The sequence below is a fragment of the Grus americana genome, chromosome Z (assembly GCF_028858705.1).
Source record: "Grus americana isolate bGruAme1 chromosome Z, bGruAme1.mat, whole genome shotgun sequence".
NCBI lineage: Eukaryota > Metazoa > Chordata > Aves > Gruiformes > Gruidae > Grus > Grus americana.
The window spans coordinates 472,847-489,335 of record NC_072891.1 but is presented as its reverse complement, the minus strand read 5'-3'; the positions used below and the strand labels follow the sequence as shown (position 1 = coordinate 489,335).

General features: G+C 42.7%; 1 protein-coding gene across 10 annotated transcripts in view; it reads left to right on the top strand.

The window, feature by feature from the left end:
- NEDD4L (NEDD4 like E3 ubiquitin protein ligase) overlaps positions 1–16,489 on the top strand; it is a 181,326-nt gene that overhangs the window by 54,268 nt on the left and 110,569 nt on the right. Inside the window, exon 1 of one of the 10 annotated variants that reach the window (XM_054811255.1) lies at positions 5,892–6,001. The exons of 7 other annotated variants lie outside the window; for them this stretch is intronic. The gene's annotated coding sequence lies outside the window, so the exon portion shown is untranslated. Of the gene's footprint in view, positions 1–5,891; positions 6,002–13,014; positions 13,034–16,489 lie in introns of those variants that run through there. 2 more of the 10 variants (XM_054811254.1, XM_054811260.1) reach the window with 2 other exon arrangements.

Sequence of the window (16,489 nt, the reverse complement as noted above, 5' to 3'; positions counted from 1 at the left end):
TCCTGCACCCGGTCTGTGGTGGGTGGGCTGCCTGCTGAGCCACTTCAGCTCACTAACCCACCTGAAAGTCGTCGGCCTTCTTTTTGGGTGGCAAATGGGGAAGGTGATCATTTTTTGTTGAGTTTCGTTGACAGAGTCTGCTCGTCATGTTGTGTCACAAGTGTCAGAGCTGATGCAAACTGTAGTTGATATTTGTATGGCTCAGAGTACAAAAACAGCTTTCATCTGCCTGCAAAAGCAACATTAATGTAGTCATAGAATGCTGCAGAATACTAAGTACTCTTCAAAAACTGGATTTCAAGTGTGTCGGCACGCAGGGTGTCGGTGCCCAGGTGCTGGCAGCAGGCACCTCTCTGAGGGGAGCCCGGGGCTGCCCAGTGCTGGTTCCGGCAGGTTCCGGCAGGTTCCGGCTGGTTCCAGCCAGTTCTGCAGGCACCTGGGCACAGCTGAGTGTCAGCGAGGCTGGAGGCGCCTCTGGAAAGGTGTGTGTGAGAACGAACATGGGCACGGAACAGACAGAGAGTGAGGGAGACAGCCCTGTGAACATCAAGGTGGGAGAAGCAGCGCAGAAAATCACTGTATGGGGTTTTTTGTTGGTGATTTTTTTTCTTTTTGGTGTCTTGGATAACCAATTGTAAAATGTGGAAAAATGCCAGCCCTCGGTTGCCACAGGTGTTAGGGGGCAGGATTGATTAATGCTTGTGAAATACTCCAATACCCTAGAAATTGGAGCCTGAGAAAAGTCTCTGAGGAAATTAATCATTTGGTCTTCAGAACAAGGCTAAACACTGAAAAAAATAAACTGGGCTGAAATAAAAAACATGAGTGCACATTGCACACAAAGGTGCACAAGTTGCTTTTGTCTCCCACAGGTGCATGTGTGACTGTATTTGCAGATTCACAGCACCTGCACACGAAGGTTTGGCCCTTTTTTTAACTGCTTTGTGAACGTAATAACACATTTGACGTAGCTTTTGATGCATTTTTATAATAAAAGGCAAAGATCTGTGGTTAAAACCGAAGGCTCTAGTTTGCCGTAAGCGGTTGTGTGTAGGGGCGGCAGCGCGTGGGCGTCCTGCCTGGCACAAGGCCTTGCAGGGCGGCTGGAGGCTGAATCAGTCACCCATTTGCATACGGGAGTTCTCGTTTTATCAACGACATCAGTCGCTGGGTGCTGGGTGCCACCAGCACCTGTACTGTGCTCGGTTTAGGCCTCGCACCAGGCTGGACATGCGGCTTCGTGTGGAGGATCAGAGTCGGCTGCTGGGGCTGGAGGGAGACTGGAGAGCTGGTGTGGGACTGACAAAAGGACGATCCTAATCGCCATGTCGCTGGGCTGGGTTATACTTATTTTCACTGGCGTGGTATTCAGTGGGGTGCTCTCAGTTGTTTAGTAGAAATTCCTGGTTAATTAAGCAGACTTCCTGTGGCACTCATGAATGTTGGTTTCTGGGAACTTTTGGCAACCTATGGTTCCTGCTCACTTGAGATCTAGAAAAATGTTTATTAAACTGCGGTCTTGGAAACTATCTTGGAAATACAAATGCATGCTGTCTTGAAGTTGTAGCTGTGTCTGCACTTGGGGATAAAAAAGTAAAATCTTTCTTCAGATCAGAGGTAAGTTCTGTTCAAAAGTATACATCTCCTGCATTTCTGGGAGAAAGCCCTTGGGAAGGGGCTGCTCATACAGATGGAAGTTCAGACTTACCTCATGCAGTTGGGTGAAGAGTAAGGTAGGATTTTGTAGGAGTAATAAATGAAATTTGAGTTCTGGGCAATACACACATGATATGTGTCCTTTTCTGGGGGGTGGAGACTTGCACGTAGTTGTGTTGCCATACCTTCGGTAGCATTCCTTAAAGGCTGGCTCGCCAGGGGCAGTGGCTGAGAGAGCACCCTGACCCTGAAGATCACAACCTCTTCAATTTTCACGTAGGAAAGAAAAGAATGAAATCAGTTATTTCAAGGAGAAACAATGGAGATAGATGTTTATCTATCAGACGGGGCGGGGGGGAAGGCTGATTGAATAATGTTCATGTCGTGTAACAGTTTTGGCCTTCCCCCTACTAATGACTCCAAAGATTTGTGGCCTTTAACAGTGCACGTGCCACTTAGGTGTTTACGTGGCTGATGTGAACGGTGTTGGCCAGCATCAGCAAAGGATGTGGCTGCACATCACTGCCTAACCTGTAGGATGTCGGTGACTGCTACTCATTGGAAACAACAACGGCCACCTGCTTTCTGTGAGGTGTTTGCATAACTGGCAGTTTTCATTCCGTTGTTGACACAGTAATCACTGGGGAATTTAATTCATTAAACCCAACCCTTGTTGCCAAGTTCCCCTCCTGCTGTAGAGGTCAATTGTTCAAGTCTCTTAATGGATAGTGCTTTGGTACAGAACTTGCTATCTCCTGTACTTGGGATAAATAGCGAGAAAGTTTTCCTTCTGCTGCTTTCCTTAAAATTTAAACATAATAGAAATGTCATTTATTTTGTGAATTTTTAGTTTGTCTTCATCTATGTCCTCTGTGGCTGTTGTAAGTCAAGGTTTAAAAGATGTTATGTGTTGTGCAATGTGAATAATTAATTCTTCATTAATTATTCCGCACAATGCAGATGACAAAGAACAGGCATGAGTGGCTGTTCTGATATACCTGACACAGCCCCAAAGAGCTGAAGGTACTGAGCTGAGGGTAGAAGTTACTGAGTAGTGTTCTACTTTCTTTATTTTGCCTGTGTTTGTATAGAATCGAGTCAAACACAAAACTTTCTATGGCTGGTTATGACAAGACATCTCTCAAATTGATACTGCTAAAGTATACATTTCTGGTTAGAAATTTACATTGAATTCTGAGATAACCAGTATGTGGGTTTTTTTCTGAAATAACTGAAGATCCAATCCTTAGTTATTGGAATAGGGGTAACGTCACTGGCTATAGTGATTTGTTTGCTTTTGTCACCTGACATTTCTTCAGTTTATTTTGTTAACACTGAGACTAACAGAGTGTAAAATACAGTTGTGTCTTTTGCAGAGTATTTGCAGTTGCACTTGGCATGATGTTTGAGGTTTCAGAGAGACAGGTTTAAAGACTTCCACTGGGACAGCTTAGAACACTGAAGTTAATGTTATTTGGGATCTGCCATATAATTTATCATTAGAAATTTACATTAGAATCATAGAATCACAGAATACCCGGTTGGAAGGGACCTCAAGGATCCTCTGGTCCAACCTTTCTTGGCAAAAGCACAGTCTAGACAAGATGACTTCGCGCTCTGTCCAGCCAAATCTTAAAAATGTCTGATGTTGGGGAAACAGTGTTAGGTGAGGAGGTCTTCCTTCACCTGTTTTGGGGGACTTTATCATCTGTAAGATTTACAGTTTTGCAAAGGTAGATACCTAAGTGAGAGTGACTCTCGGACCCCTCTCTTTTTGGAATTCAGTAGAACTTAGCAGTTTCTGTTGCTTTTAACGTAGATGTTCATAGCGATCTCAGCTGTTCTGGAAAGCACTAGTCAGGACGTGAACTCAAGCACTGCATGTTGCTTGTCCCTTAGGTTGTTCCAGCAATGTGAATTATGGTAGCTCAGCTGCCTCGTGTGCCCTGGTGCTTTTGGGAAGGAAGCTGGCAAACGTGTCTGTCCGGTAGTAACATGTGGCAACACTTTGCACTTTAAGACGTTATAGGATATGGGGCAATCCATATCGCTTTTACTTTTCTGCTCTGGTAGTAACCATGGTTTCCCATTGCTACTAACACGCAGTGTGCTTTGGGGCTTTCTTCAGTAGGAAATTTCATGTTGTTTCCACCTGCACAAAACAAAAAGATATTCTCTCTGAAACACATAAATGAGGCTCAGCAGCTGGGTGCTGCATTGAAATCAGACTGGTAGACATAGCATCCCAGGAATAAGTGATTTTCAGTGTTACGTTTTCCTCTTTCTTGTTCCTTGGTGCTCTTTAACCTATGATCTTCTTTCCCAGACTGTGGGGTGGGTTTGAATGGTGCTGAAGAGGAGGGGGAATCACCATGAAACCTGTTTGCTCTTGGTAAAGACTTGATATGGGAAGGGGATGAAAGAGCTGGAAAAATAACTCCATGCCTGTGAGGATATTCTTTTCTTTCCTGTGGCATGTTGCAGAATAAGGGTCACTGAATATATTTAGATAAAAGATAGCCAGCTCCTTATTTTGCACTGAAAACCTCATACTTAGCAGACTTTTAAGTCTGAATTCGGGATTCTTTAATCTGAGGTTTTTGGAAGTCTGGCCTTCACACTGATCTCTACCAGCTAATTCAGCCTATATTAGTAAGAAAATAATGTGCTTCTCTAAGTTTCAGTTTCACCTCCGTAACTAAAGATTAACATCAGACTTTAGGCAAGAAGATTCCAAAGTTTTTGATGTAATTAGCTGATTGCTCTTATTATGCACACGACCAACTTGGTTCCTTTTTAACCTGGCTAATTCCCTGACCACAGTGAATTCCACAGACTAATTATACATTTCCTTTGCTTTCTGCCTTTTACTTTCATCAAATATCCTTCTGTTCCCATGTCAGGATTCGCATGTCTGCCATGGCTGAAGACACAGAGGGCTCCTGAGACATGCGGCTGGTGGCTGGGCTACGAGCCTCCCTCGGTGGTGAGCCAGGCTTGCTGAGGGGGAGATGACAGTTGACACCTGCTAGATCAGTACTGCCAGGGTCTTCCTCATACCACTCTTCCCTTTGCAAGCAGAAAACCTGCCAGAAACAGCTAACGCTTGTCTTCAGTTTGCCCTGCGAAATGGCTCGCCCTGTCCCATCCGACGCAGGGGGTGGCAGCAGTGGCACTCCTCAGGGCAGAAGGGCCAGATCACAGCAGTCCTGTCTGAGAGCCTCAGCAGGCCTGTGCATCGCCTGGGGGGGACAAATCCCATCATTCTCTGCCTTAGATGCTCGTCCCACCTTCCACCCAGCCTTCCACCAGCCAGCACAAGCATTTATGAGGCTTTGTGGTGGGCTGGGTGAAGGACCTACTCTGGGTTTACGACAGCCTGGACTGAAGGAAGGTTTAACCCAAGTTCATTTCCCTATCTGTCTTCTCTCTGTTGTGTGAGGCATGTGTTTGTCGAGAGAACAGGGGATAGCACAGGGCCAGGAGCAAGCGGTGGGGTGAGCCAGCTTCTAGCAGCAGTGCTCAATTAGGTCGGTCAGAGTGTCTCTGAAATTGTGACCTCTCTTGTGTGGTTGTGTCAAGCTGGATAAGCCTGTTCCTAAACACAACCAGTGTGTGTGGTGTTCATGGATAGGGGCACTGCCTGGAATTCCTGGGTTGAACTTTTCTGTTCCAAAAGTCAGGTGTCCTTGAATTGTCTCGTCTTTTTTTCCTGCTGGATTTTAGAACTTGTTAAGATATTTTGGGAGCGGGAAACATCATAGGAAGGATTGAGATCTAAGGGCTGATGTATGCAGCTTCTCTGTTAGGGCAGTCATTTACCTTTGCCTTACAATCATAAAAAACAGTCTCAAGGAAAATGGAAAAAAATACATAAGTTTACACTTCTATCTTTTTTATAAGATCAAAAGATACTTTTTTTGAGACATGTTTAGAAAACTGAGCTTTTCTTTATGCTCTGGGAGTTTTTCAATACAGAAAAAATGCAAAAGGAATCTGGTCTTGTTGCTCATTACTTGAACGCAGCATTTTAAAGGAATGACCTAGGAAGGTGGAGACACTGTAGGTGGAGTTTGATACATAATTTTTAACTCCCTTTTTCACCCACAGGCACTTCTTTGCAGCTGTCTATGAAGTGAGTCATTATCTCTAGCAGCTCTTTGAATAAAGCCTTGCTAGATTTCTTGTAGCACCAGATGAGGAGTGAGCCTTTCTTTGGAAAATAAAAAACTAGAAGGAAAATGTGAGGCATGTAAAATGGCTCAGGGATTTAGAATGGAGAGGTGAGATTTTAGGATGCTTAGCCACAATGGATTACAAGATTGGCTTTACAGTGAAGGATAAGGTAAGGTTTTCTGTTCTTGAAAGCAGGTGTTCCTTTATTCTAAGGCGGTCAGTCACTTCATGCTTTGTCACAGTATACAAGACTTGCATGCCAGTGAGAGCAAAATCTTACTTCTCTCTTAGAAACACTCATAGTGGACTTTATAAGGTACAGACAGGAAGATGAACCCAAGAAGGCTTGTGCTAAAATGAAAACCAGTGAGTGATATGCTCTGAAGCATTCCTTGTTAATTTCTGTATATCTTCATTGTACTTCTCCCTTCTTACAGTGGCAGGAATGGATAAATTCAACAGGGAAGATGGTTATTGGGATGAAAATGATGGTGACTGAGAGATAGTCTGCTTTATAACAGCATTTTTACTACTCTTCATAAACTTCGTTAGAAGTATGTCATTATTCTTACCTTACTTAATGGTGTGTATTTGGGTGTTTGTTTCCATTATCTCTTTGAATCTAAAAATCACCAGGCAAAACTTCGGGATTTTTAGAAGTTACTGATCACTTTTTAAGCTCTACTAAGTGCACGCGCACACAGAGTTGTCCCTAAGTATGTTTAAATGATTGTGTAAAACATTTTCAAGTTCAAGGAACTTCCTCTTGCAAAGTATAATCTGCTTCAGCTCTGATGTTAATTGCTGTTCATGGGGCTCCCATAATTTTATGGAGGCTCATTGAGATGAATATTTTTAAAGATGGTATATTTTACTGATCTGAATCTGTAAATTATGTTTTTGTAGGCATATTGGCTATAAAAGTGCCCCTGTAATAGTACATACAGACCGCAGTCTGCAAATTCACCCAAGTGTCCTGTCAGAGTAAATGAATTCATACCAAGTGCTAAGCTGCCATGGGTAGAGGTAATTCTGATACTTTTACACATCTGCTTCTGTGACTGTAGCATAGGTGTATCTCTAGGTGCTTGTACCAAATGATGGGTGTGGTTGTTCGCACTGAAAAGTTTTATGTGGCAAAGGTTTTGAAATACCGAGCCCTTTCTCAGAAAGCTGGCTCAGATAATACCCCCCTGCCAGTTTAAAAGAGCAGATCGGGAGAAACGTGCAGCAGCCTTCAGCCACGTCCTGGCTTGGCTCTTTGCCTCCCCAGCAGGCAGGTCTTACAGTTTGGGAGATGCTGCTTGTAAGGCACAAACCTCACTGTCAAATGGAGCTTAGACTTTGCTTTGTCTTGAGTAACTGGGAGGATTTTTTGTGTGTATCTTAACAAATTGTGCTGGTGTTTTCTAATCTTTACAATATCCTGGTGAGAACAAATATTACCCGCTTTGACTGGGGTAACATAAATATGTTACTAAAAAAAATAAAAACAAAAAATCTAGCAAGTGAGTTCTGTCAGGTTTAATTATGCTGGTGTCCTTTTCCCTCTACCTGTACATCTTTCTTCTCTTGTTTTTAAGCTGTCATGCCTGGAAAGTGGCTGGCTGGCATGCTTCTGTTGTTCTAATTAAGGAGGGGATAAGCAGTGGCAAATTCTGCAGAGCTTCCTCAAATTTCAGTGCAATAGTATAAGCCAGTAGCAATTTCAGATGCATTCTGCTTATTCTCCTACCTTCACATTTCACAGAGGTTAAGTTAAAATACTGGAATTCCGTCTATCCTGGTCTGCTTCAGTTAGTTAAGCGTGACTGGTGAAAGCCAGGGGTTGCAGTGACTGCTCTCTGCAACAGCTGAGAGAGGCTGACTCAGGGCTGCAGGCAGGATGATGCAGGCTTCATTCTCTCTGCAAAGTGATAAGAACAAGTGTTTTGGCAAGTCTCAGGGTTCAAAACTAAACAGCAGAAACAGATCAGTCTTCTGCATATAGATTGTTGGAACTGGACATGAAGGAGTCACAGCTATGGAACAGAATAGACTATTTCAGCTGAAAGGGAGCTACAACGCTCCTGTAGTCCAACTGCCTGACCCCTTCAGGGCTCTCCAAAAGTTCAAGCCTGTTAAGGGCATTGTCCAAATGCCTCTTAAACCCTGACAGGCACCAACTACCTCTCCAGGCAGCCTGCTCCAGGGTCTGACCACCCTCTGGGTGAAGAAATGCTTCCTCATGTCTGGTCTGAGCCTCCCCTGGTGCAGCTTTGAACCAGTCCCACGTGTCCTGTCCCTGGATCCCAGGGAGAAGAGCTCAGCACCTCCCTCTCATGTCCCCTCCTTGGGAAGCTGTACAGAGCGATGAGGTTGCCCTCAGCCCCCTTTTCTGCAAACTAGACCAACTGAGTCCTTAGCCTTCCCAGTTCCATGGGAAGATGATCTGAGGTCTACAAATGTACTTGACATAAAACTGAAGTTAGTCATTTTGGGGAATGTTAAAACATCCAACTTTATATGACTCAGGAATAGAGGGATCCATGTGCCTTGAGGGGCTCACAAAGGATTTTATTGTATCCCCCACCACTGGGCACTAAAGAGAGTGCAGATGGGTTTGATGGAGTGAGTGGGTGGGAAAAGGTGCTGGGTGAAAATTGAGCAATAGCCAGATAGAGGTCTCCTCCAGTCCATGGAAAGAAATGAATTTGGATGTCACTTCAAGAAAAAGCCTTCTCTGCCTTCATGTCTGCAGGTGTTAGTATTTCTCTAGACAGGATTACATGAGCTGTTGAGTTCATTTCATGTGTGTGGAACGGAGGTGGGAAAGGGAGAACACAAAGGGAATGCGCCTGCATTTCTTACAGAAGCAAAATTACCATCTCGCACAAGACTTGTTTCCTTTGAAACAATAAGGCTATTTTGAAATATGAGGTTTGCCTTCATGTGACAAGGTTGGCATGCACGCACTTGCATAACAAGTGATACTAAATTTTATACTTGGGGAGGCGGTTTCAGCTTTTAAAATAAAAATAGAGCAGTGTAGGGCTTAGCAGTTTCATTGTTCTTTCGCATATGCCTGCGCTCTCCACCCCCTTCTTTTGTGGCTTTAAATAAATAAACAACAACACAATGGGTCACTAGCAAAAGATGTTTCAAGACTTGCCTTCAAAGCTGTGTCAAGAATATATAGCAAACACAATTCCAAACTCAAGTGAACAAATAGGAAACTATTCATGAGCCCCAGTTTCCCAGTACTCTGAAATAACATAGTTTTTAAAGGATGCTGATCTGTTTGGGGTTTTTTCTTTTCAGAGTTTTTAAGTCATCAGTGCTTTCTGTTGTCCTCCACAAGAAGAAGAGCTGGAAGCTTGCCTTTTCAAGCTGAGGTTCAAGTGAAAGATGACAATTAGATATCTACAGTTGTTTGAGCTTTTAGAAAATACCAAATACCTGGGAGTTGGCAAACCATGGCAAATGGATAATTCTGAATGTCTGAGGGATTTCAGAAGGTCAGGAAGAGGATTGCTTAAGACCTCAGATTTTTTTTGACTGTTGCTCTGCCAAACTCTCTTTGCACTAACTTGTGATTAGATTAACAGAACTTTTCTTATTAACATATTCTTTTCTTAGGATTACGGTTTGTTCTCCAGAGAACTGTTATCAGTTTCAAAGTTCTGCTAATCTGAGCAGGCATTGACATTCCCTTCAGGTTTAGGCAGATCATGTCGGGATAGATGAGATTATTGGTTTTAATCATTTGGGGATTTTGTAAAGAGGAATATTATAGATAGGTGTTCAAGAAATCAACTCCCATTCATCTCCAGTCACTAGGATGATAATGACTGGGCTCACTTGTCTTTACAAAATCCTGACTTTAAAACCCTGCTTAGTCCTTTGAATACCTAATAATACATACTGACTGACTTAATACATAATCTGCTGACTTCTGATATTAGTGGGTGATGACATTGTCAAGTATAAGAAATTTAAAGCATTTAAAACTGTAACCTTCCCGACTGTGAGTGTAGCTGTGCCTGTCTCCTCCACTGTACCTGGAGGTTTGGTTTCCCCCCTCTTTTATTATGTTGCATTTTATTATGAATGCACCTGAGGTTGGCTTTTTTGGTGTCATTTCTGCAGCACTATCTGGAAAGAAGGAACCCTACAGCAGGCAAAAGAAACCCCCCTCCCTACTAAATCTTCATTCTAAAAGTAGCTTCTCTTTCATCAAGAAATACCTTCACAGAGGTAAAGAGGGTATCATAACATTGCTCTTTGTTCTGCTAAATGTAGGCTTATTGTGCCCTACTGTGACAGCTGGGTTGTCTCTTTAGTGGACAGTCTCTTGGTCACAGTGACCTTGCTCGCATGGTGTGGCTTTCTCAGTCTGTCATCTCTCCTTGCTGGTGTCCCTGGTGTTGCAATCCTGCTTTTTGAAAGCTGGCCAGTGTAAAATTGGGTATGGGACTGGCTGTACAGGACTGATATCTGTACTGGCCCCTGGCTCCAGACTTGCAGTTCATTTTCTATATCCACTTTCTGTTATTACAGTAATTCTACTAGAACACCTCTGTAAATTTTCCCTTGGATATTAACTACATTAACAGCTTTCCAGAAGTCCACGATTTTGTCAGTTTGTCAACTTGCAGATTTCATTGAGATTGCATTTTAACACTGGTACTGGTGTAAAAACTCATACAGATGAAGTTTTCTACTTGTAGTTTTCTACTTTATTATTTTGCTATATTTCTTCATTTAATCTTTTACCCTCTTCCCAAGACAAAACTGGAACTTTCTCTCAAAACTACCTCCGCAGCGAATTTTCCAAGCATATTGCAAAACCGTTAAAGATGTCAGATATATGATGTCATCTACCTGAACTAAAGGGCTCAATTCTACTCATCCAGTGTTGTGCTCTTAAACTTCTCTAGCATTCAGTTTTAAAACCTGATGCAAATCAGCAGTGATTCAAGTCAAGAGACTGATGTTCACAAGGACCTGTGGAATGAGTTGCTTTATTTTCAACTTATTTTTAGAGCACAACAAAAGTATTCATACATCACTTGTAATTGTGGTTACCAGGAGTGCCATATGTTTGTTTTGCTTGATTGTTTTTTTAATAATGCTTTCTTCAAGAATGAATCTGTCTGCTCTATAAAAGTCAAGAAAACAATGCTTCGTTGTAATCCCCTGTCTCTCCTCCTTTTAATCCATCACTTTCAGGGTGACAATACCTGGCAAGTACAACTTCAAACTGATGCGAGCCTGCTTTCTGTGCTCAAAAGTTCCCTGTAATCTAGTTGGTTTGGGTTTTTTCTGAGTACTCTTAGCAGGTGTCTCATTTATCATTGTGTCTTCTGTGATCTGCATGTGATCTGCATCATCAGAATTTCCTTCCTTTAACACTCGTATAAATACTGCTGTTAGACAGGAATCTGGTATTTCCTCTGTCTTCATGTATTTTCATTCCCATTGCTGATAATTTTCCCAGTGATTTTTTAAAAGATCAGTTGCTGTATTTGGTTCTTCTGCAGATTTTCCTCAATTTTACTGATCTTCGTGATGTTTTCTAGTTAATCTTCATGTCAGTACCAGTTTTACCATGCAAAGATGCCATATTCATCTAGAATACTTGGCTTTTAGGTGGGACTTGGGGTGCAATTAGCCATTGTAAAGTTACTTCAGTGCTTCTACTACTACTTTGACGTTTATTGTCTGTTCTCTGGGATACCTTTTATATATTTTGTTTTGCTACTGTAGTCATACAGTATTAATTGTGGATTGGCTTCTTTCATTCTTTTCCCATTCCTTGATTTCTTCACCACTTTGCTGAATGCTTTTACTATGTCTGTTCTCCAAGTCTCAGCTAGTCTGCTGTCTTTTACTTTGTAGCTTGGGTAGTTTTTCTTGGTAGATGTATTGATCTCAGGAACTTCTGTTGTGTTACTTACAGATCAGATGACAGACAGACATGGGATGAGATTTCTTAATACTCAGAAGTTAGGGACCAGCATCATTCTGCAGGTTTTAACCTATATTTCAATGTTAGGCACACATTATTTTAACTTAGTAAGACCCGGCATGGCTGTATGTATTCATGGTATTTGAGGAAACCTATTGGTATTGCATGATGTCTAGAATATTTGGCAGCTGTAGAGATTAGAAACAAGAGACTCTGCATTTCAGTCGTAGTAACAGTTGGTTTGATTTTGCTTGGCACCCTGCTGAATTCCATCTAGTTGCATACGTGTCTTTGTGACCAAGTGCTACCGATGCTGAGAAGCACAGAGAAAAGAGGTTTACTAATGGTCATGCAAGAACTCTGAGGTAATGCAGGCTTGAAGTATGAGTTACAAAATCCTGTCTCGGTACCCTCATAACTGGGCTATTACTGATATGGTCAGTGTGTTTTTTTTACATGTCCCTGTTTTGTTAGACACTGGGGCTGCAAGGTGGCTGTGGGTTAAATATCGGCTGTCATGGAGAAAGGAGCTGATCCAGAAGCCGTGGTTGGGGCACTGGAAGCTCTGTGGCAGTTGATATGTTGGCTGCAGCGAGGAGGTGGGACAGACCTGTGCTAAGGCTGTTAGCATGCAGTTTGTGAGGATTCGATTGAAGGGGTGGCTAACGTTGGCTCCCTGCCCTGTCTGCCTTGCAGCAGTTTTTGCCCTGTCTTGGTGACAGCTGAACAGCTTGTGGTGCATCACCTGAACTGCTGTGTTTTGCAACCAGGTGTATTAGGTAAACCAAACCTCTGGTTCACCTGAGCACGTTAAGAAGTAAACTTAAGTGTGTGGGAGCAGCTTAGCCAGTACTGCTGCAGCAGCAAGCCATGCTTTTGGAGGAGTTGCATGTTTTGGTCACCTCACCTTCATTCCCTGAAGAAGATCTCAACAGACTGAGCCCGGAGCTGGGGCTGCAGTGCTGGTGGCTCCCGCAGCAGCTGGGTGCCTCCACCCGAGCACTCGCACAGGCTGCTGGCAGCAACGTGCCCGAAAGAGGTGTGGGAGAAGGTCTAATCTGGAAATGCCAGCGAGCACGAGTGCACGTGGTGTGGTGCTGTGCACTGCTCTGTTGTGAGTGCTCTGCAGTTCTGGTCCGTGTTGCCCTACCGAGGAGCAGAAGCACCCGCTTCATGCGTACAGATAATCTTAGAAAAGATAAATCTGGGGGTTTATTGTACTAAGGATTCATTACGCAACCAGAGCTTGTGGTGGGTGTTTCGTGGGGTTTTTTTTGGGGGGGGGTGGGGGGTGTCTCTTTTCTTAAATGGAAGGCTTATTTTAATGTTCATTAAGAATCTTCTGACTTTTTCTGGTTGAACATATTCTAATGCCAGGAAGAGATTTTTTAAGTTATAAATTATTGGCAGGGAGTAGATTTAAGACTTTTATGCATCAAAACATGTGGAACAGTTAAAGGCAGTGGAATGAATGCTTTCATCTGTTCCCATTTTAACTGCATACCCCAAGTGCATGCTAGTAATGATGCTGTTATATAACAAATGCAGAATTATTTAGAAACTTCACAAGATACATTGTTGAGTATTTTCTCAACAAGAATAGAAAAGTACTGTTTGCTTATTGTTTAAAATACTGTGCATTTTTCACCTGAACTTAATTTTTTAAAATTGAATTGAGTCTCTTTTGGGAAGATTAATGTTGAACGCTATAAGGCTGTCTCAATGCCCTTGCTCTGCTAACAGAGCTCTAATTCTGCAGTTGTTTCAGACAAGTGAGGCTTTTCTTTCTGTGGACATACAAACCGGTACACTTCATCTGGAGCGGCTGAATTAGCACCACTTAATTTAAGTGGTTTGTTTAGTTGTTGCAATCTGAGCCTGATTCTAAGTAACTAGTTTCTTAAAAGCTTTACTGTGTGTTTTATTTATAGACTTCCAAACACAAGAAGTTTAATATTAGTCAGATATATTCTAGTCACTAAGAGTTTATGTAACTGCAGTGTAAAGAATTGTCTAATTATATTTATGGCTGTTGGAAACTCTGTCATGTTGCTTGAGAAATTTGTTGAAGAATGATCACGATGTTGCAGGGTTGGCTTGCTGAAACACACAGTGCAGAGGAGCCAAATGTAATCAAAAGTCTTTGGAAGCTGGGGAGTGGCACCAAAACTGGGAGGGCGAGGGGAGGCAGAAGGGTTAATGTGCTGGATTAAGGAATAAGTTGCACTATGATTACTTGGACTATTCAATTATATTTTTTTGTCTGCTTTATTAATTTTGAAAAAAATATAGCCAGTTCCTTGACCACACACTTAGAAACATTTTTTAGGTGTTTCATCTCTTCTGTATAGAACAGAATCTAAATTAATGAGCTGTGTACAGTGTGATTTGAAACTCTACATTTGGAAGAAGTTGTTCATTTCCACTTGTGTTGAAGTACACTGGGTACAGAGAGGTTTAAACAATGGTAGGGACCAAGCGTCACGCTGTTTACATCTGTGTTTTTAAAAACTGACTTTGGGGTCAATGAGTGCTAATATTTTTGCCTGAGTATAATCATAGGGCCATAGGAATATTAAGTCTGGAAGAGACCTTAGAAGGTCTCTAGTCCAACCATGCTCTCCAGGCAGGGTCAGCTGTGTGGTCACACAGGTTGCAGCAATACTAGCCACTCACAAAGTGTGAATGATCACCTGGAACCTGTCCACATGCAACCCCCCCAGCATTCTAATCTCTTTCTCCATCTGTCCTTCATGTACCCGTGCAGCCTCTGTCACTGGCCATGTGGGTTAGAAGCAATCCTTGGCCCTTTGGAGCATGGGGATTTCGGGATCTACACCACCTCTTGTTGGAAATGTAGCTGCTGTAGCGTTACGTGCACCCAGGTTGTCCCCTATAATCCGCTAATGGTGTGTGTGCACGCAGAGCCAGGACTGCCGACCTGCTCTCTTATACCCATGGTGTCCGATGGGGGGGGTGCCCAGCCTGGAACAGGGTGGTGATGCCAGTGGGGCAGCTCCTGGCAGTGTCACACCGGGTTTTGACTGCAGCTTTGTTCCCTCATTTCTGTCTGCGCTGTTTAAAAAATAAAAAATACTGTGCTTCCATTGCACTTGTTTTCAAGATGACTTCTCTTTCTTTCAGAAGTCTTTTTGTAATTCACTGGTTATTATTTAATCCAGCTCATAGTCATCTTCCTTCCTAGCGTTACCAGATTTTGGGTGAATAGTACCCCGAGTGCTACTTTGTTCTGTGATCTTGGGTTTGGAGGATCTCAGCATTTGGGGAGGGAGGTGAGTGGAGAGGAGTATTCATGCATGTTCAGGTCTCAAATAGGTGCATCATCCAGGTATATCTTCCATCTAAAATTGAATGGATAAGCTGAAATTTTAAAGCAAAGTAGACTTCTTCATTGGGGAAAAAGATGCGTATACCCTGTTGGGTTTTGCTTTGACTTTGTTTTGGTTAAATCTGTATATTCACTTTCAGTTTTCAGTAAACAAGATTTCAATAACAAGCATATTCTTTTATGGTGCTCTAGGTTATTAAGTGTATCTACCCTTCTTCCCCTTTCCACCTTCCCTGATATTATTAAAAGTATTTTCCAAGCACTAAAAGTTCTTCAGTAAATTGCACGCCCACTTCCTTCTGTGATGTGTGCTTTCGGTCACACGCCGTGGTCGTGCCTTCACTGCCCTCCGTACTTACTGGATCTGCATCGGGTCCTTTCCCTGCCCAGCTGCGCTCGTGCTGAAGGTCAGCAAGGCAGGGCTCGCTGTGGATGTAGAGGCCAGGAAGGGTAAGGCTGCTGCGGGTCAGCTCCGCGTCTTTCTGTACACCTGACCAATTGTGTTCAGGCAGTAAGAATCCGATGGTAAAACCAGGTGAGAGACAGAGTCTGGTAACCTGTTCTGAATTTTGCTTGGCGAATGGCTGGTAACGGGCACTTTCTAGAGCGGGACGACCATTGCTGATTTGCTTTCAATATGCCCTTTAGGAAAATGCCTGAGATGAGGATTGAGTAGCTTGTTTCCACTGTACAATCTCTCCATGAGAAACACAGGCAGGCTGACTGTATTTATATATTTCAGAGGCATTCTAAAGTCTTGAACCTTTAATCTTCATTTCTTCTGTTTCTGTTGTTCTTTCTGGAAGTCTAGAAAGACAGGTTAGACATGGGGGTTTGTGTTTGGTTTTGTGCTACTGAGCTAAATCAGTATCTGAGAGCAGGTGTTCTAGCGACGGATGCGTATTACTGTGTCTTCATGGCTAGAGTAGTTGGGTGTTTTGCTTAGATTTTTTTACTTTTCTGAAATAGGGGCACGGCATTTGCAGTTACAGGCCTTTGAATGTGCAGTGAATTCACTTTGTTAGGAGGCTCATAGTCTCGTGTCTGTTTTCATTAGGGAGATGATTCAGTATCCTTGGTCTCCTGTGTCTCTGCCCAAAGATAAGTTTTGAATTTCCTGAAGAAGTTCTGCAAGTAATGCTAGAGTTCCAGAGGATGAGCCTTCATTCGTGATCAACAACAGAAGTTTAAAGATGGCACGGCACCAGGTTATAAGAGGAATATCACAATGAAACTGTAAACCCCAAACCAAACAAATGATCAAAACCCAACCTTAATTGTTGTAAACTTGACCTTTTCTTTAACAATACTTCATGCGAAAAGGTTTTTGAGCTTATGAAGTCTTAAATTTAAAGTGT